The 19,436-nt window shown below is 47.3% G+C and overlaps 1 protein-coding gene and 1 long non-coding RNA gene across 3 annotated transcripts in view; one reads left to right on the forward strand and one right to left on the reverse strand.

Moving 5' to 3' along the window:
• The window catches only part of LOC144817784 (uncharacterized), a 417,790-nt gene that overhangs the window by 398,193 nt on the left and 161 nt on the right, over window positions 1-19,436 (reverse strand). The gene's annotated exons all lie outside the window — the stretch shown is intronic.
• LOC144817783 (uncharacterized) overlaps window positions 1-19,436 on the forward strand; it is a 109,034-nt gene that overhangs the window by 86,304 nt on the left and 3,294 nt on the right. The gene's annotated exons all lie outside the window — the stretch shown is intronic.

Consider the following 19,436-nt stretch of genomic DNA (forward strand, 5'->3'; position numbering starts at 1 on the left):
ATCAAAAGTGCAGGTGTATAATAAAGGTGGTGGAGATATTTATAATGAATGATACGGAGTCTACTGCTGGCTGTTATTTTCCCGGTCGGCTGACAGCAGAAGGACCATTATTCGTCTGTGAGGGGGGAGAGTAGTTCTTCCTCTCAGCGTGCTATGGCCGGCGTGGAGTCATATGGGCAGCCTGTTTGGGTAGTGCTGGATAGCAGCGACACATGTGTAGGAGTATCTTTCTGAAGTAGGGTATGTAGTGGTGTTAACATGGGAATACATTAATGAAGTGTAACTATTGACGGGAATAAGCTAAAATAATATTTCCAAGACTTCAAATAGTAGTAATGATAATTCCAACAACTTGCCACCATTGACTGTATCATAACTTATATGGAAATTAAGTTATAGAACTTTCTTTTCTGTGAGCCAAAATCCAGGCTGAGCCAAACTGCTCTGATGAGGTGGGAAGTGTCCTGCACAGAGGCAAAAATAATTTGCTGGGAGGAGAACGGCAGCAGCAGAGCAGAAGGCAGGATGGGGGTGGCATAGCCAAACAGGTCTTTAAAGAGGGAAATACAGTTGAGACAGCACACAGGCTCATCTTCACATTCTACCACCCAGTGAGATTGAAGTCCCAGTAACTAGTCTAGCCAAGGGGCTGGAAGAGGAGTGTTAAAGCAAAATAGGCCAAACCAGTAATGTTGGCTTAGCCAGATCTTAACTCCAAGGAGAAAGTTTCTCCATTTTGGATTTTAGATACTAGTGCTTTGTGGGAAAAACAATTGCCACACTTCGGGGGAAGTTTGTAGATGGCACACAAGGACACAGAATAAACATGGGAGAGCTGCCTGAAGCAACCTAAAGAAGAAGGCCCTGCTGAGAACTCTGGCCTGCACCAAAAGGACTGCACTGATTGCAGCTGCAGCACACTAAGGAACTACATCCCTAAGGACTTTACCTTGCTTTACCAAGTGAAGGAGAGGACTCCCTGAAAGCAACATGTTAACAGAGCTCCACCTGCACCTTTTCCAGCAAGAGGACCCGAGCTGATGACCTTCAGCTGGACTTTACAGGATTTGGCCAGGTGCATTATGGGAACTGTAGTCTCAATGTCCGAGGAGCCTTTCAGAAACTCTTGAACCTTGGATTTTGTTTTAACCACCTAAAAGGAACTTTAGAAAGCACCCCTTGTAGTTTGGAGAAGATTGGAGATTTTTTTATAAAAAGCTACATAAGGTGACCAACTCATCCTGGATTTCAGATACGTCCTGCTGAAGGCTCAGGAGCTCAAGACTTCTCGGATTTCACAGAGGCCTCCCACAAATCCAAACTGCCATCAACTAATCAAAGATCGGCCTGATGGAGTGCCTTGCTTCCACCCAAAGAGAGAAAAAGCTCTAGAAAAACAACTAAGGGTTTGATTACTATGTTGGTCAAAAAGTCTCCGACCTCTATTTGGAAGTTTTCCGACTGTGGTCTGAGGCATACCGGCCGACATGGTTGCTTTACGGCGTAAACATGCCGGTCATTCCACATGGTGCCGACAGCTCTCGGAGTCATCCAGCCAGTCAGAACTGCACCATAATCCACTATGGACGGAGTTTCTGCCGTCGGGAGTATGATGTTGGTTTCAGACAACCTTTCGGTGCCGGCCTCTCTGACACTGAACGGCTGTCAGAAAGTTACTTTAGAGGCCCGTAGCAGGGCATCCCTTGCCTCTGTGGCCTAGAGTTGGTGGCCGAGGGGGTACCTTGGGTGTCCCCCTGTAAATCGGTGCATTGTGTGGCAGGCACCATGGTGTGCCTGCCTCAGGGTACAGGGTTTCACACACACACCCATTTCTTTATGAGAGCCTGCATTATGGCCAGTTTATGGCCGTAGCACAAGCTTCCATAGAGAAATTTTAATATGCAACCAAACAGTGTTTGGTCGTAACACAATCATGTCAGTTCCGGGTCTGTGACGGTGTCTATCAGAGGCAACTCTGACGACATCATTATCGGCCCCTAAGTGCGAAGGTAAAAACTTGACCGACCTGTACCGCTCAGTGTATCTAATCAGTGCTCCATCAAGGTTGACCTCAAACTTAGATTTTATCCCATTCAGGCACGATCAGATGTCCCACTTTGGTGCTTTTTGTTTTTAGGCACTAGAAAGTATATTATCTTAAAATATTCATATGTCTCGTTCCCTACTTTCATTTATATTCATTTTTGTGTCATTCTGATCATATAAATATTTCCTACTTCTATATATTGGTTTTGGATTTGTATTGTGTGTTGACTCTTTCCTATTTAATCTATTTGTATTTGTAATGCTTTATACACCTGTCTCCTAAGTTTTTTTTTATATTCAATGTTGTTAGTTTTCAAGTAAAACAGTACACATGACAGCTCAGGACAACACCTCCCCCATTGTAGTCTAGTGCATCTACATTGCTGGGCTGACTACCCATAAAAAATCTCAGGAACATTATACGCTTGTAATAGGATTGAGAGCGCCATTCCTCCTGCCCATCTCAACTTTGTCACTCCATCAATCCCTGCCATTTACCCCGCACATGTTTATATTTGGGTGGGCAATCTTGGCCTCATACACTGGCTGCTCTTCTGTGGCACACCAGTCTAATCAATGTCGCCATTGGGTAATGGTGAGGGGTTTTGGTCTTTCCATTTGGTTGCTATGTCTCTCTTGACCACCATTGTGGCTGTACCCAAGAATGATTTGTCTGCTCCTGTGCCCCCAATACCGTACAGGATCCACAACAGTATTACTTGGGGTGTGAGTGGAACCGTCCACCCCAAGACCTCACCCAATTCGCCCACCGCTTTCGCCCAGTAACTCAATATGACAGAGCATGACCAGGTGATGTGATAGAAGTCAGCTGACTCTTTCAAACATCATGCACATCTTGAGGATGGGAGACATCCTGGTCGGCATAGCCTGGTTGGGGTGAGCTAAGCTATGCACAGTGGAGGCAGTAGATTTGGATTTGTCTCAGCTGGGCTGAGATTGTGATTACTCGGGGCCATAAGGGCGTCCCTCCAATCTTCAACTTCCATAGCCCTATCCATCCATCCTATCGGGCTCTCAGGTGGTCTAGTGTGGTAGAAGAATTGTTAACTAGTGTGTTCTAAATCTGTGAGAGGCCTCCTTTACCCAACTCCCCCATGAGGAGTTTGGCTTCCAGGAGACTAAACTCAGGTGGATTTGCACCACTAGGGATGTGCATCGCAAGCACATCAGAGTTGGAGGTATTTATAAAATTGTGTGTTGCTGAGTGAGTGCATGCCCTGTATGTCCTGGAATGTGCCAATTTGCTCCCCTTTCCATATGTCGCCTACCTGGGTAATGCCAATCAGGTTTCACTTTTGGAACCCCTCAAGACTCGCCACCTCTCTCAACCATGTGCCCTGCCAAGAGGTTGGTCATCCCCAGCCCGCTATCATATGGCGCTTTTTGGCAGTGGAACAACGCCACTCACGGTCATTGCCCAAAGGAATGCTGTTGCCATTCCATTTAAGGCATGGAACCATTGCTTCTTGATATGGAGTGGTATGTTCTGCCATACATACAGAAACCGGGGAGGTATTATCATCTTATATAATGCTTTTGTTTTCCATTGGGTTCAGTGGGAGGGCCTTCCACTTCTGAAGATCATCTCTAGTCTTTGTAACTAGTGGGGTGAGATTGAGAGACCAGGTAAGTTCTGGGTGAAGTGTCACCCAGATCCCCAGGTAGCAAAAGCTGAGCGGTCTGATCGGAATGTGCTTTTGCCACTCCACACATTCTTGGGAAAGATGCAATGGGACCAGTATCGATTTGGCTGGGTTGAGCTTCAGACTTGAAGACTCCCCAAAGAGCCTCAGGATTTGCAGGCAATGGGGGGGCCTCAGTGAGCTGGGTCGGTCATGAACATGAGCACGTCATCTGGGTATAGGGCTATTAGCTCCTCATGGGACTTATTCCACTGCCAACCTCAGATTTGGTGATCGCTTCTGATGAGATGGGCTAATGGTTCTATGGCAAGAGCAAAGAGCAGAGGGAGAGGGAGCAAACCTTTTGTGTTCCCCGACCGATGCAGAATTCATCCAATAGGACCCCGTTTATCAGTACACAAGCTGACGGGTTAGAGTAGAGTACTTATACTAGTCCTCTAAAGTAAGGGCCAAATCCTGCATGGATTAACAGGTCCTCCAGATAGCCCCAGTCCACTGTGTTGAAGGCCTTTTCAAAATTGACCAGCAGTAGGGCCCGATATGGGGATAGGAGATGGCGGTGGGCCAGCGCCACATGCTGGAGTCGCAGCAATGTCTCGTGCTTCGGCAGGGCATGAATCCACACTGGTCAGGTATTTACATTTATGTCTTGCGGGAAGGTCCCTACTTCCACAGCTTCAGTGTTTAGCGCCTCAAGATGTAGCACGAGCGTCTCTCTGAACATCATGTAATATTCTGCAGGGTATCCATCCAGGCCTGGGATCTTGCCTAAAGCTAATGCCGTCAAGGCTTGTTTTATCTCTTCTCCAGTCCAGAGATTGGCTGGTCAAGTGTTTTACTCTCAGTCTCAGGCTGCTGTGGAAGCGACACATCCCTAAAGAAGGCAGAGCCCGTATCTGCGCTCAGGCCCCGCGGTTTAGACTAAAGGTGGGTATAGTATGATGCGAATGTCTGTGTGATCGCTTCTGAGGTACGATGCATGTTACCATCTGCATTTAGTATTTTAGGGATCACTCGGTTGGCTAGGGTGCAAGAAGCCAGCCAGGAAAGGAGCTAGTCATGCTTGTCACCACATCCGTATACACAGGCTTTGGAGGACCTCCATGTTTGCCTGGCCGCGTCTAGGGAGATGTTACAAATTTCTCCCATACAAGGTCTAGCTGATGGAGTGTTGAGCTGTCGGAGTGTGCTTCAGACGCACTCTCCAATTGAATTGCAATGGCGTCGAGCTGCGAGAGGCGGTCATCTCGGGATTGGTATGTCCATTTATTGTACCTTTTGGTGAAGCCGCTGATTGTTGCTTTGCCCGCTGCCCATAACATGCCCGGGGAAGTGACCGACCCTTTGTTGGTTTAGAAGTACCATTCCAGCTCCCTCCCAATTGCTTTTTTGCAATCTTTTTGCTGCAGGAACCAGGCGTTAAACTGCCACATGGGGCGTAACACACCCGTTGATCCTCCAAGATCCAGGGGCGTATGGTCCAAGATTCCCCAAACATATGGTCTGAGATTCCCCAAACCAGTGTGTGTAAGTTTGCAACCAGTCGACAGTCTAGGGCTGGTGTGAACAGATACTCAATGCTCTACCTGGGACAAGGAGCAGTTTAGGTGTACGAATATTGTCAGAGATGAGGGTTCCATACTCCCCTGAAATTGCAGAATCCCAACTGTGTGGCCTAATCCATGAGTTTCTTGGCATTTGAGCTCCTATGTGAGGAGGGGGCACCGGCGGGGTCCCACTCTGTGATCGTTACTGCATTAAAATCTCCTGAAAGCACCGTCAACCCTTGATGGAGGGGTATCAGCAGGGTGGCCATATCTCGCAAGGAGGACACCAGAGTTAAAGGGGGCATGTAGTCCATGATCAGGTTCACTACACGTCCTCCTAATAACCAATTAACAGCCAAGATCTGACCTTGAGGGACATGGGTTTCTCGTGTCACTATGAAGGGAAAGGAGAGCAGATCAGGATTGCTACTCCCCAGGACCCCTGCACGAAGCCAGTGTGATATACCCTGTCAAATCCTTGGTGAGCTAGAAATGGGCAGTGATTACCTAGTAGATTGTTTTCTTGCAGAATAAGGACTGAGGGTGTGGAGGGGGTTGAAAACTTCAAGACTGCCATAAGTTTCAACTTGTCTAGAAGAACATTGACGTTCCCAGAGAGGATGTGTATGGGCTCCAGGTCAAGGTCGGGTGTCTCCATGGGGGTTGTCTTTGAAGGGGCATTATGAGACGGCCCATAGATGACCGGGCCATTTGTAGGTGGGGGTTTATGAGCAGGATGGACAGGCACATCTTTGGGAAAGCATCAGATTGATGGCTAAGAAGGTGACTCATGTTGTGTGACTTGAGTAGCTGAAAGGAGTGGGACGGGAACCTGAAAACAAACCCCCAAAGTTTCACCCCACCCCATATGTCTTCCTCTGGAAGCATCTATCTCCCGAACAGTATAAACCAGAACTATTGCTGACATGCACACTGAGGGCAGAGTAGTGGACCCCTCCACTTAATAGGATTTATACTGATCCGGAAGTCCGGAAGTGTCTGTGGTCAATGCTGTCGATGTGATTCCACAACTACAACTTCAGGGTCCACTATTTATATTGTTGAACTACGAGACAGGTCTGAGTCTCCAATTCTCTACATCACCGGCATTGTTGATCGGGAGTGGGATGTCTCTCAGATCAGTATCCGCTCCCACGATGGGGCATGTGTTTTTGCCACTAGAGCCGGAAGCACCTCTCAATGTTCCTTCTGGTGGGGAGGACTTCCTTCTTTGTGTATTTGGCTGCCACCACGACCGGGTGCGTCCTAGAGGCCCAGTCGTGGTAGCAGAGCCTGTGCCAACATGACTTGTTGTGTATAGCTCCATTTGAGACTGGGAGGGAGGTGGCTGAATTGCCTGTCCTTACCCACTTGTCCACTATCTACTTTTCCATCACCTCCGTGGAGAAAAGCAAAGTTGGGCCAGGGAGGGGTAAGGCTTCACACAGGATGGCCCTCACTGGCCTCCGACCACTCCAGCCCAGGCCCTCCCCTGCTCCACTTTGATTCTTCGTGGGCCTGCTGGTCACTTCCTTCTGTGGTATCCAGCTCTGAGGATCTTCAAGCCAACCCTGGTCTTGCTCCCTTTTGAATCCTCGCCGATATCTGTATGATCAGCACAGTTCTGCAGCAAGTGTTAGGGAGGGTATGGTGGGGCCTAATGTCCTCTTCCCCCTCTGGGTCTTCTTGGGTTTCTGGGCACCTAGCTCGACCTCTCCATTCTTTTTGAATGAGGGTGCCCTCAGGAAGGATGGGCATGAAAGGCAGAGTCCCAGGTGGGGCACCGTTGATGTCCAGAGTACCACCCTAGAGGGTACCCCTGCTGTATTTCTCTGGTCTCATACTTGCTGCGCTAGTGTCCTTCCCTCCCTGTCGGATAAGTTAAGCCTGACAGCTGCTAAGGGTTGACCAAGGGAATACTTTATTGAGACCTAGACTGTTGTGTTGGGGGCCTCATTGCTAGAGGTAGGTGAATACTTACCCCTAATAGTCAAGTCAAGTCAAGTCAGAAATTTGTATAGCGCGCTAATCACCCAGAGGGTCTCAAGGCGCTTAAGGGAGAGGGGTTCGCTACTGATCGAACAGCCAGGTCTTGAGTTGCTTCCTGAAGGAGAGGTGGTTCTGGGTAAGACGGAGGTGAGAGGGGAGGGAGTTCCAGGTCTTGGCCGCCAGGTATGAGAAGGATCTTCCTCCCATGGTGGCTTTTGGGATGCGAGGAATCACGGCGAGGGCTTGGTTGGACAAGCATAGTTGGTGGGTGGGGGTGTAAAAGGATAGGCGATTGTTGAGGTATCTGGGTCCTAGGTTGTGGAGGGCCTTGTGTGCGTGAGTGAGGAGACGGAATGTGATTCTCTTGCTGACAGGGAGCCACTGCAGGTTTCCGGATATGTGGTTGTGTCGAGGTATGTCGAGGATGAGTCGGGCGGAGGCGTTCTGAATGCGTTGAAGTTTTTTCTGCAATTTGGCTGTGGTTCCGGTGTAGAGGGTGTTTCCGTAGTCTAGTCAGCTGGTGACAAGTGCTTGGGTGACCATCTTCCTTGTTTCGGTGGGGGTCCATCGGAAGATCTTTCGGAGCATACGTAGGATGTTGAAGCTTGATGATGAGACGGAGTTGACTTGTTTGGCCATCGAGAGGGAGGAGTCTAGGATGAATCCCAAGTTGCGAGCATGGTCCGTTGGTTTGGGTGCGATGCCACCATGAGTCGTCCCAGGCAGAGGGGGATGATTCTAGGATGAGGACTTCCGTCTTGTCAGAATTCCGTTTTAGGCTGCTGTTCTTCATTCATTCGGCTACGTCTTTCATCCCTTCATGTAGGTTTGTTTTGGCGGTGGTTGGGTCTTTGGTGAGGGAGAGGATCAGTTGAGTGTCGTCAGCGTAGGAGATGATGTTTAGGTTGTGTTGGTGTGCGATGGATGCGAGGGGGCTCATGTAGACGTTGAAGAGGGTGGGGCTGAGTGATGATCCTTGTGGTACGCCGCAGATGACTTCGGTGGCCTCTGATCTGAAAGGAGGGAGGTGGAATCTCTGCGTTCTTCCGGCAAGAAACAAGATGATCCAGTCCAATGCCTTATCTTGTAGCCCGACGTTCCTGAGGCGTTGTACTAGGGTGTGGTGGCATACCGTGTCGAACGCTGCGGAAAGATCCAGGAGGATGAGGGCCGCTGTTTCCCCGTTGTCGAGCAGTGTCCGGATGTTGTCTGTGGCTGCGATGAGGGCGGTCTCGGTGCTATGGTTGGCTCGGAAGCCAGACTGAGGGGTGAAGGGAGCCATTAGACTCAAGTAAGGCGGCGAGCTGGCTGTTGACGGTCTTCTCTATGACTTTGGCGGGGAACAGGAGGAGAGAGATGGGGCGGTAGTTCTTAAGTTCGGTGGGGTCTGCTGAAGGTTTCTTTAGGAGGGCGCTGAGTTCGGCATGCTTCCAGCTTTTCGGGAAGGTAGTGGTGTTGTAGGAGCAGTTGATGATGTCCCGGAGTTGGGGTGCGATGACGGAGTCGGCCTTGTTGAAAATGTGGTGGGGGCATGGGTCGGTTGGAGATCCGGAGTGGATGGAGTTCATTATGCGGATGGTGTCTTCGGTGCTGATTGGGGTCCAAGTGCGGAGGGTGGTGGTAGGGGCCTTCGGTTCAGTGGTGGGGGGAGAGGACTGGTCGCCGAAGCTGTTATGTATGTCTGCGATCTTGCTGTGGAAGAACGAGGCAAGTGAGTCACAGAGGTCTTGAGAGGGAGTGATGTCGTTGTTGCCGGCGCTGGGATTGTTGAGCTCATTGACGATGCTGAAGAGTTCTTTGCTGTTGTGGGCGTTGTTGTCTAGTCGATCTTTAAATGCTGACTTCTTAGTGGTGCGGATCAGCTGGTGGTGTTTGCGGGTGGCGTTCTTGAGGGCGGTCATGTTGTCTGTGGTTGGGTATTTTCTCCAGGCTTTCTCGAGGGTGCGGCAGTTCTTTTTGGAGTTCTTGAGATCGTCGTTGAACCAGGAGACTTTTTTGCTTCCTGGCTTGTTAGGACGGTTTTTCTGGGGTGCTAGTTCGTCAGCGCAGTGGGTGATCCATTGTGTGAGATTGATGGCTGCTTGATTTGGGTCCGTAGATCTGGCGGGAGGGTTTTGGTTCAGTGATGTGGTGAGCTGGTCGATGGTAATTTTGTTCCAGCTTCTGCGGGGAACCAGTTGCGGGTGGTGGTGAGTCGTGGTCTTTCTGAAGCTGAAGTGGACCCAGCTGTGATCTGTCCAGTGGAGTCCCGTGGTGTGATTAAAGGAGATGTGTTTGCTGGAGGAGAAGATTGGGTCGAGCGTGTGTCCGGCGTAGTGGGTGGGGGTGTTCACCAGTTGTTTGAGTCCGAGATTGGCGAGGTTGTCCAGTAGGGTGGTGGTGTTGTTGTCGTTATTAATTTCCAGGTGAAAGTTGAGGTCCCCTAGGAGAATGTAGTCCTCGGAGGGGAGGGCGTGTGGGCTGATGAAGTCAGCGATGTCTTCGCTGAATTGTGTGCGGGGTCCTGGGGGTCTGTAGATGATGGTGCCTCTGAGTGTGGTCCTGGGGTCGGTGTGTATCTGGAAGTGGAGGTGTTCGGTGGCTGTGAGGGTGTCGTCGGAGCTGGTCGAGATGCGGATGGTGTTCTTGTGGACGATCGCGATGCCTATTCCTGTATTGTTGATGCGATCACTTTGGATGATCTTGTATCCGTCCGGGATGGCTATGGCGATGTCGGGTGCTGATGAGGCATTCATCCAGGTTTCCGTGAGAAAGGCGACGTCCGGAGTTGTGGTGTCGAGTAGGTTCCATAGTTCAATGGCGTGTCTGTGGACTGAGCGGGTGTTGAGCAGGATGCATTTTAGGTGGTTGTTGTTGGAGCTCTGTTTGGCGTTTGTGGTTGTAGTGTGGGTCCTGATGCAGCAGAACTTGCAGGATTGGCAGGAGAAGGGTCCATGGGTGTGTCCTGGGGCAGCTCGGTAGCAGTCGGGGAGTCTGCCGGTGTTGAGTGCAGTGTGGGTGGCGTCGTCGTACGTTCGGCTGGTGGGATGGCAGCTGCGGGGGCCAGGGGGTCTGGCGCTGGGCACGGTCCAGGCGCGGACGGGCTTACCTTTGGCGCGCCTTCGGCACCCATAGTGCGGAAGCTACGCGTGAACGCTGCGCGTTTGCCACTATGTCATAAGTGGAGAGTGGAGGGGGGCGGAGCGAGGGAGGAGCAGCTGGGAGGCGGGAGTGGGGTGGCGAGTGAGTAGGGGATCGGCTAGAAGGCACAACAAAATGGCACCACAGCGAAAACAAAACAATGCAGGACGAAATCGGGGGCACAATCTGGCACAGATATTAATTAAATAAAGCAATGGCACAGAATACAGGACGAGATGGGGGCAGTGAGGCACAATCTGGCACAGATATTAATTAAATAAAGCAATGGCACAGAATGCTGGACGAGATGACGATACGATACTGGCACAGATATTAATTAAGTAAAGCAATGGCACAGAATGCAGGACGAGATCGGGGGCAGTGAGGCACAATCTGGCACAGATATTAATTAATTAAAGCAATGGCACAGAATGCAGGATGAGATCGGGGGCAGTGAGGCACAATCTGGCACAGATATTAATCAAATAAAGCAATGGCACAGAATGCAGGACGAGATCGGGGGCAGTGAGGCACAATCTGGCACAGATATTAATTAAATAAAGCAATGGCACAGAATGCAGGACGAGATCGGGGCAGTGAGGCACAATCTGGCACAGATATGAATTAAATAAAGCAATGGCACAGAATGCAGGACGAGATCGGGGGCAGTGAGGCACAATCTGGCACAGATAATAATTTAATAAAGCAATGGCACAGAATGCAGGACGAGATGACGATACGATACCAGTGAGCCAAGGAGCGGGTGGAGCGTCCGGATGCTGACTAGGTCAGGTCGGTCACAGTTCTTTCTCACATGGGTCTTCCCTTATGTTGTCAGTGGGAGTGAGGAGCAGCTGGGAGGCGGGAGCGGGGTGGCGAGTGAGTAGGGGATCGAGCTAGAAGGCACAACAAAATGGCACCACAGCGAAAACAAAACAATGCAGGACGAAATCGGGGGCACAATCTGGCACAGATATTAATTAAATAAAGCAATGGCACAGAATACAGGACGAGATGGGGGCAGTGAGGCACAATCTGGCACAGATATTAATTAAATAAAGCAATGGCACAGAATGCTGGACGAGATGACGATACGATACTGGCACAGATATTAATTAAGTAAAGCAATGGCACAGAATGCAGGACGAGATCGGGGGCAGTGAGGCACAATCTGGCACAGATATTAATTAATTAAAGCAATGGCACAGAATGCAGGATGAGATCGGGGGCAGTGAGGCACAATCTGGCACAGATATTAATCAAATAAAGCAATGGCACAGAATGCAGGACGAGATCGGGGGCAGTGAGGCACAATCTGGCACAGATATTAATTAAATAAAGCAATGGCACAGAATGCAGGACGAGATCGGGGCAGTGAGGCACAATCTGGCACAGATATGAATTAAATAAAGCAATGGCACAGAATGCAGGACGAGATCGGGGGCAGTGAGGCACAATCTGGCACAGATAATAATTTAATAAAGCAATGGCACAGAATGCAGGACGAGATGACGATACGATACCAGTGAGCCAAGGAGCGGGTGGAGCGTCCGGATGCTGACTAGGTCAGGTCGGTCACAGTTCTTTCTCACATGGGTCTTCCCTTATGTTGTCAGTGGGAGTGAGGAGCAGCTGGGAGGCGGGAGCGGGGTGGCGAGTGGGGAGGGGATCGAGCTAGAAGGCACAACAAAATGGCACCACAGCGAAAACAAAACAATGCAGGACGAAATCGGGGGCACAATCTGGCACAGATATTAATTAAATAAAGCAATGGCACAGAATGCAGGACGAGATCGGGGGCAGTGAGGCACAATATGGCACAGATATTAATTAAATAAAGCAATGGCACAGAATGCAGGACGAGATCGGGGGCAGTGAGGCACAATCTGGCACAGATATTAATTAAATAAAGCAGTGGCACAGAATGCAGGATGAGATGACGATACGATACTGGCACAGATTAATTAAATAAAGCAAAGGCACAGAATGCAGGACGAGATCGGGGGCAGTGAGGCACAATCTGGCACAGATATTAATTAAATAAAGCAATGGCACAGAATGCAGGACGAGATCGGGGGCAGTGAGGCACAATCTGGCACAGATATGAATTAAATAAAGCAATGGCACAGAATGCAGGACGAGATCGGGGGCAGTGAGGCACAATCTGGCACAGATATTAATTAAATAAAGCAATGGCACAGAATGCAGGACGAGATGACGATACGATACTGGCACAGATATTAATTAAATAAAGCAATGGCACAGAATGCAGGACGAGATTGGGGGCAGTGAGGCACAATCTGGCACAGATATTAATTAAATAAAGCAATGGCACAGAATGCAGGACGAGATCAGGGGCAGTGAGGCACAATCTGGCACAGATAATAATTTAATAAAGCAATGGCACAGAATGCAGGACGAGATGACGATACGATACCAGTGAGCCAAGGAGCGGGTGGAGCGTCCGGATGCTGACTAGGTCAGGTCGGTCACAGTTCTTTCTCACATGGGTCTTCCCTTATGTTGTCAGTGGGAGGGAGGAGCAGCTGGGAGGCGGGAGCGGGGTGGCGAGTGGGGAGGGGATCGAGCTAGAAGGCACAACAAAATGGCACCACAGCGAAAACAAAACAATGCAGGACGAAATCGGGGGCACAATCTGGCACAGATATTAATTAAATAAAGCAATGGCACAGAATGCAGGACGAGATCGGGGCAGTGAGGCACAATATGGCACAGATATTAATTAAATAAAGCAGTGGCACAGAATGCAGGACGAGATGACGATACGATACTGGCACAGATATTAATTAAATAAAGCAAAGGCACAGAATGCAGGACAAGATCGGTGGCAGTGAGGCACAATCTGGCACAGATATTAATTAAATAAAGCAATGGCACAGAATGCAGGACGAGATCGGGGGCAGTGAGGCACAATCTGGCACAGATATTAATTAAATAAAGCAATGGCACAGAATGCAGGACGAGATGATGATACGATACCAGTGAGCCAAGGAGCGGGTGGAGCGAACGGATGCTGACTAGGTCAGGTCGGTCTCAGTTCTTTCTCACACGGTGTTCCCCTATGTCGTCAGTGGGAGGGAGGGAGGAGCAGCTGGGAGGGAATCGGGCTAGAAGGCACAACAAAATGGCACCACAGCGAAAACAAAACAATGCAGGACGAAATCGGGGGCACAATCTGGCACAGATATGAATTAAATAAAGCAATGGCACAGAATGCAGGACGAGATCGGGGGCAGTGAGGCACAATCTGGCACAGATATTAATTAAATAAAGCAATGGCACAGAATGCAGGACGAGATCGGGGCAGTGAGACACAATCTGGCACAGATATTAATTAAATAAAGCAATGGCACAGAATGCAGGACGAGATCGGGGGCAGTGAGGCACAGATATTAATTAAATAAAGCAATGGCACAGAATGCAGGACGAGATGACGATACGATACCAGTGAGCCAAGGAGCGGGTGGAGCGACCGGATGCTGACTAGGTCAGGTCGGTCACAGTTCTTTATCACACGGGTCTTCCCTTATGTTGTCAGTGGGAGGGAGGAGCAGCTGGGAGGCGGGAGCGGGGTGACGAGTGGGGAGGGGATCGGGCTAGAAGGCACAACAAAATGGCACCACAGCGAAAACAAAACAATGCAGGACGAAATCGGGGGCACAATCTGGCACAGATATTAATTAAATAAAGCAATGGCACAGAATGCAGGACGAGATGACGATACGATACTGGCACAGATAATAATTAAATAAAGCAATGGCACAGAATGCAGGACGAGATCGGGGGCAGTGAGGCACAATCTGGCACAGATATTAATTAAATAAAGCAATGGCACAGAATGCCACCTTCCACCTTCCAAAAGGACGTTTTTGAATCACTATTTCTTCTTGTTAAAATGGGGGTACTAAATCAAGAGCCAGAAGGTAGGTTAGAGAAGGAGTTTCTAATTGACTTAAAAATAGTGCATATCTTCCTCAGAGGTAATAGTTTGTTCTCTGTAAATATTTGAAATGTTGTATGCCCACTCTATCCATGATGGTCTGTAATGATAGAATCTGCCTTAGTGTCTGATATGTTAGTTTTAGTGTTGGGTACACAGCAGGTTTTATTACTCAAAAACAATAATTTACCTGCATGTCCACTGTCTTTTTAGATGTGAGTCTCTAGTGTCTGAATACTTTAAAAAAAATCTTTCTAATAAACAGTGTTTGATTTTATATTTTGCTATTTTTGGTGATTCTGCATAATATCCCACAAATTCAGATTGTATTCTGCTTGAATAAGAGAATTTTGTAAAGCCAACATATCCGGTTTATGTTTTTTATTTATCTGTGAAGAAATGGCTACTTCCTCTCCTCTGAGGATTTGTATGTTTCCCAAATGTTTTCTTTAGCTGATCTTTGTCTGTTTATCAAAATGTATCTTTCATTTTTTAAATGAAAACTGCATTTGTGATTAGAGATATGTCTAGTGTCCATCTGAGGGATGCTTTTTGTCCTGGCTTTAGAGGTATGTGTAAAGAAAGAGCCGTATGATCTAAAAAGCAATTTGGTATACATTTTTTAGAATGTTTATGTAGGTTTTTAGACTTTCAAACGAAGTCACCTAAAAAAAAATGTAAAATACTTCAGTGTGCTGTGGAGAGCCCGCCAAAATCTATAAATCGCACCTCTGTTTTAAAAGAGCTAAAGGCTCTAGCAAATTGTTTATTTAAGAGGGTAATATCTGATTTGCAAGAATACAAAGTTATGGAATTGGAACAAAAATAATTTTTTTAGTAATATTTGAAATTCTATGAAAACTGTAGTTATTTGATAAATTGATTTTGCATCATCTTCAAAAGGGTCATAGGATGAGATACTTGTCTCCCTTTGCTGATTAACCTCTACTACATCCTCTCATTCTGTTTTTATGAGTCACCTCTGAGATCATATTAAGGGTCCGATTACAATGTCGGTTGGTAAGCCTCCGACCGCTAGTCGGAAGCTTTACGACAGTGGTTGGAGGATTTCTGACCGACATGGTCAGTTTGCAGTCCGACCTCCGAATTATGTTTACGGAGTATCAACAGGCTGGTCATTGAGACACAGTTCCGACCACCTATCGGAGTTTTCCGGCCGGTCGGAACTGCACCGAAATCCCCTATGGAAGATGTTTCACCGTTGAGATTACAATGTAGTTTTCCCACAGCCTTACCGTGCTGGCCTTTCTGACACTGAAAGGCTACCTGAAAGTGACTTTGAGGGCCCCTAGCAGGACCCCTTGCCTCCGAAACCTACGGTTGGGGCTGAGTGGGTACCTTTGGTACCCCCGTATAAATCCAGGGACTGTGTGGCAGTTGCCATGGGGTGCCTGCCACAGGGTGCAAGGTTTTACACACATCGCCATTTCTTCATGGGATAAATGGGAGCCTGTATATGGCCGGTTTACGGCCATAACACAAGCTCCTATAGAGAAATGTGAGTATCTGACTGGACATTTTTCGGTTGCAATGAAATTAGGCAGTCGCAACCGCTGACCAGATGTCGGTTGCTCCAAGACCGACACGGTGTCGGTAAGAGGCAACTCCGGCCGACATCATAATAAGCTCCTATTTGCTACTTCTCTATGTAATACAGAGATCAAAGTAAGAGCTAGCTGAGTAAAAAAGGGTCTAGAAGTGAGTATTTCTTAATATCTGTTTCTTGCAATACGCATATTGAAGTTTTTTTTATTGAGCCATGTTAGTATTTTTTTATTGCTATTGTTACTCTACTTTGAAGTCCTTTTGTCTTATTGCTGTAGCAAATACTTCTGTCTTTTATGCAACAGTCTCCAAAATACAAGAGGACTTGAACAAATATTGTTTGAATTAGCTGAAAATGGGACTCCTGGTCCCTTGTGACCATCAAGTTTTCTTTAGTGTCAGTTAAAACTTCGGTTCCGATCAGTCTCTTAATAACTTTTGCACTGATGAGCTCTGCTGTTTCTTCTCTGGAATTTCAATAAATCTTAAGTTAGATCTCTTCAATCTGGTTTTCTCAACCTATAAATGTGTGTTGAGAGGGGTCAGTAAGGACAGAAGTCTGTTTCTGAAGCGGGCACTGAGGGCCTCATTTATGAGGCCGTGCGTCACTTTTACACCGCCGGTGCGTCACTTTTTGTGACGCACCAGCAGTGTAAAAAATGTGCCTTGTTGCACCATATTTACAAAGTGACGCATCTAGGCATATGCGTCACTTTGTAAACCCCTGCGCTACATTATACCTACGCCAGGTATAATGTATGCAGGGGGGCGTTCTGACGCAAGACAGGGTCATAGAAGTGACGCAGAGAAATCTATAAGATTTCACTGCGCCACTTCTAGGACACAGATGCGTCAATTTCTTACGCCTGCCTAACAGCAGGCGTAAGACTGACGCAGGCCCTTTCACATGGGGCTTGCCCCATGTGAAAGGACACATTGCTGGAGTTGCGTCACTTTTGTGACACACTCCAGCAATGCGTCACTTTTGCGCCGTACAGATACGTCAGAAATACTGACGTATCTGTAACTCCTTGCGCCATGATGCGTCATACTGTAAATATGACGCATCATTTGTCTCGCAAGGAGGGCGCAGTGAAAAGTGACGCATCGCTGTTTTTACGCAGCGATGCGTCACTTTTCATAAATGAGGCCCTGAGAATCTTCTCAGTGCAGGAACCCTTGATGGAGATCTCCAAACTGTGAAGTAAAACCGCCTATTTTCTTTTCAATCTTCTGCATTTGGTTGCCCAAGGATAATGCAATCAAAACTTAGTTTATTTAATTCCTATTTTACTTCTTCCTGTACTTTATAATTAAGGACTCAATAGCAACACTGGTTTTCTACAAGCTGTGTGTCCTTCAAAAATATCTCAGAAGTCCCCTGTATTACAGGAAGTATTGGAGGGGCTGTGAAATTACCGGGTTCAATGTGCAGAGATCAAATGCAGGAAAACCATGACGTGGAGTCCTTGTAGCTTTCGCAGAGTGCCACCAAGCTGCTGGCAAGAAAAGTAACACAATGATGGAACAGTATACGTTTTTTTTTGTGGAAAAATTAAATAGATGAAAGCATAGAATATTATGTAGAGGTGTTAACCCCTTCGGTGCTCATGACGAGCTCAGCTCGTCATGGCATATACCTCTCAGGTGCTCATGACAAGCTGAGCTCGTCATGACCACACCCGTTTTGGTTGCTGTCCAGCACAACAGGGGAATAGCTCTAGAAGCCATGTGGTTAAGGACCTTAGCAGCAGTCTGCACATTTGAAACTCTAGAATTTTAATGTCATTAGGGGGCAAGATCTTGATGAGAACAAGCTAGAAAAGATACAAAAAGATTTTGAGCTACCCCTAATGTAACTCTTGAGGTCACTTTGAACTTAGCAAAGACCATTAAAAACTCTAAAACTTTTGTGGAGAAATTAGGAGCTTTACATTCTCACGAAATAAATGTCAATGGGAAAAGAGATAACATTTAAAGAAATATACGAAAAGCTGAAAATGAGCACAATTTTGAAAAATGGCACAATATCTTGCTACGTGTGTCGGGGTGACAAAACAGGAATTCAGAAGGATGTTCTGCCTTTGAAAGATATACATATCAACTCAACGAAGGGTGATTGGAGGGAGAGTCATTATGATGTCTGAGGATAGCATGGTAGCAATGTTGGTCTTCATACCAATGTAGTTTTATGTGTAGGAGCAGAGTAAAAGAGTAAGTGCTATAAAACTTATACGGCGGTTCATAGGACCGCCGTCCTTGTGGTGACAGTCCCGTCACCATTAGAGTACGGGCCCCCCTGCTGTATTAGGAGTGCGGTGGTTGGGATCGGTGTGGATCTGGAAGTGCATGTGTTCAGCGGTATTGAAGGTGTCGGTCGAAGTGATTCATGATGTATGTGGTTGTGGTGTATGTGTTGTATATAATATATGAGATATTTTAATAAAATCCTGTGTGGAGTCTCTTTTTTGGTGGATTTGTTTGTCACTGTTGTGTGTGTGTTGCTCAAAAGCTTTACACATTGCCTCTGGGATAAGCTGACTGCTCAGCAAAGCTACCAAGGAGGGTAAGCAGGAATTATCTTGGGTGTGTAATTCACTTACCCAGATTAGAGTGGTGTGTTCTGCCTTGCTTACATGTATACCCTAGCCAACCAGAAACGCCGTTTCTAACAGGGGCTTACAAGTAAATTAAATATGCCAAATAGTTGTGAACCAATCATGCCATGTTTTAAAGGAGAGAGTACTTGCACTTAACATCGACCAGCAGTGGTAGAGTGCCTAGAGTCATAAACCAACAAAAGGAAGGTCAGAAAAATCGGAGGAAAAAGGCAAAAAGGTTTGGGGATAATACTGCTAAAGGGGCCTGGTCCAACAATTATGTATTATGATGTAAGGGGTGTTGCTACTGAATTTTCAGGTGGGGAGGTGACTAACTGCTATCAACAGCATATTGGTTGGGTGACACATTTGCAGTTTTTAGGATCAGTCTCAAAAGCACCATGGACTGAAAAGGGAAGAAGCCAGTATCAAATCCTGTAGGGTCCCTCTGATTAGTAATATCCTGTCCGAGGTGTGGTCTTCACCATTTGGGTTTTATTAGTGTCCCCGGAGCAATGCTTATAGCAGAGATATCTCAACAGCAGGGAGTCAAAGCTTTAGTTATTTGTGCAAAACATTATTTTGCTCCTTTTGTACACATGTTCCTATGGAGATCCTTGAAGCGGGGTTCGAGGTATGCATATCAGTTAATAAATGTATCAGTAGAGTGGTATCCAGGAGCTGAATGGAAGTAGAAACAGTGCTTTGCTGCTAAATTCATACATAGCAAATTTTTGAGACATAATATTAACAGTCAAAATCTCCAGTCAAGAATGAAGGAGATCCCTAAAGCGTCCACTTGGTACTTTGAAAGAACAGACGGCCCAAAAAATACATCTCAGAGATAATTTATCAACACAGGGTGAAGGTCAATGGTGCTTCCAATGCAAAGATGATTTATTTGCTGAAAACAAAATGATTTCTGTGGTATCATAATAGTAGT

This window comes from Lissotriton helveticus, chromosome 2_1 (genome assembly GCF_964261635.1).
Source record: "Lissotriton helveticus chromosome 2_1, aLisHel1.1, whole genome shotgun sequence".
Taxonomy (NCBI): Eukaryota; Metazoa; Chordata; class Amphibia; order Caudata; family Salamandridae; genus Lissotriton; species Lissotriton helveticus.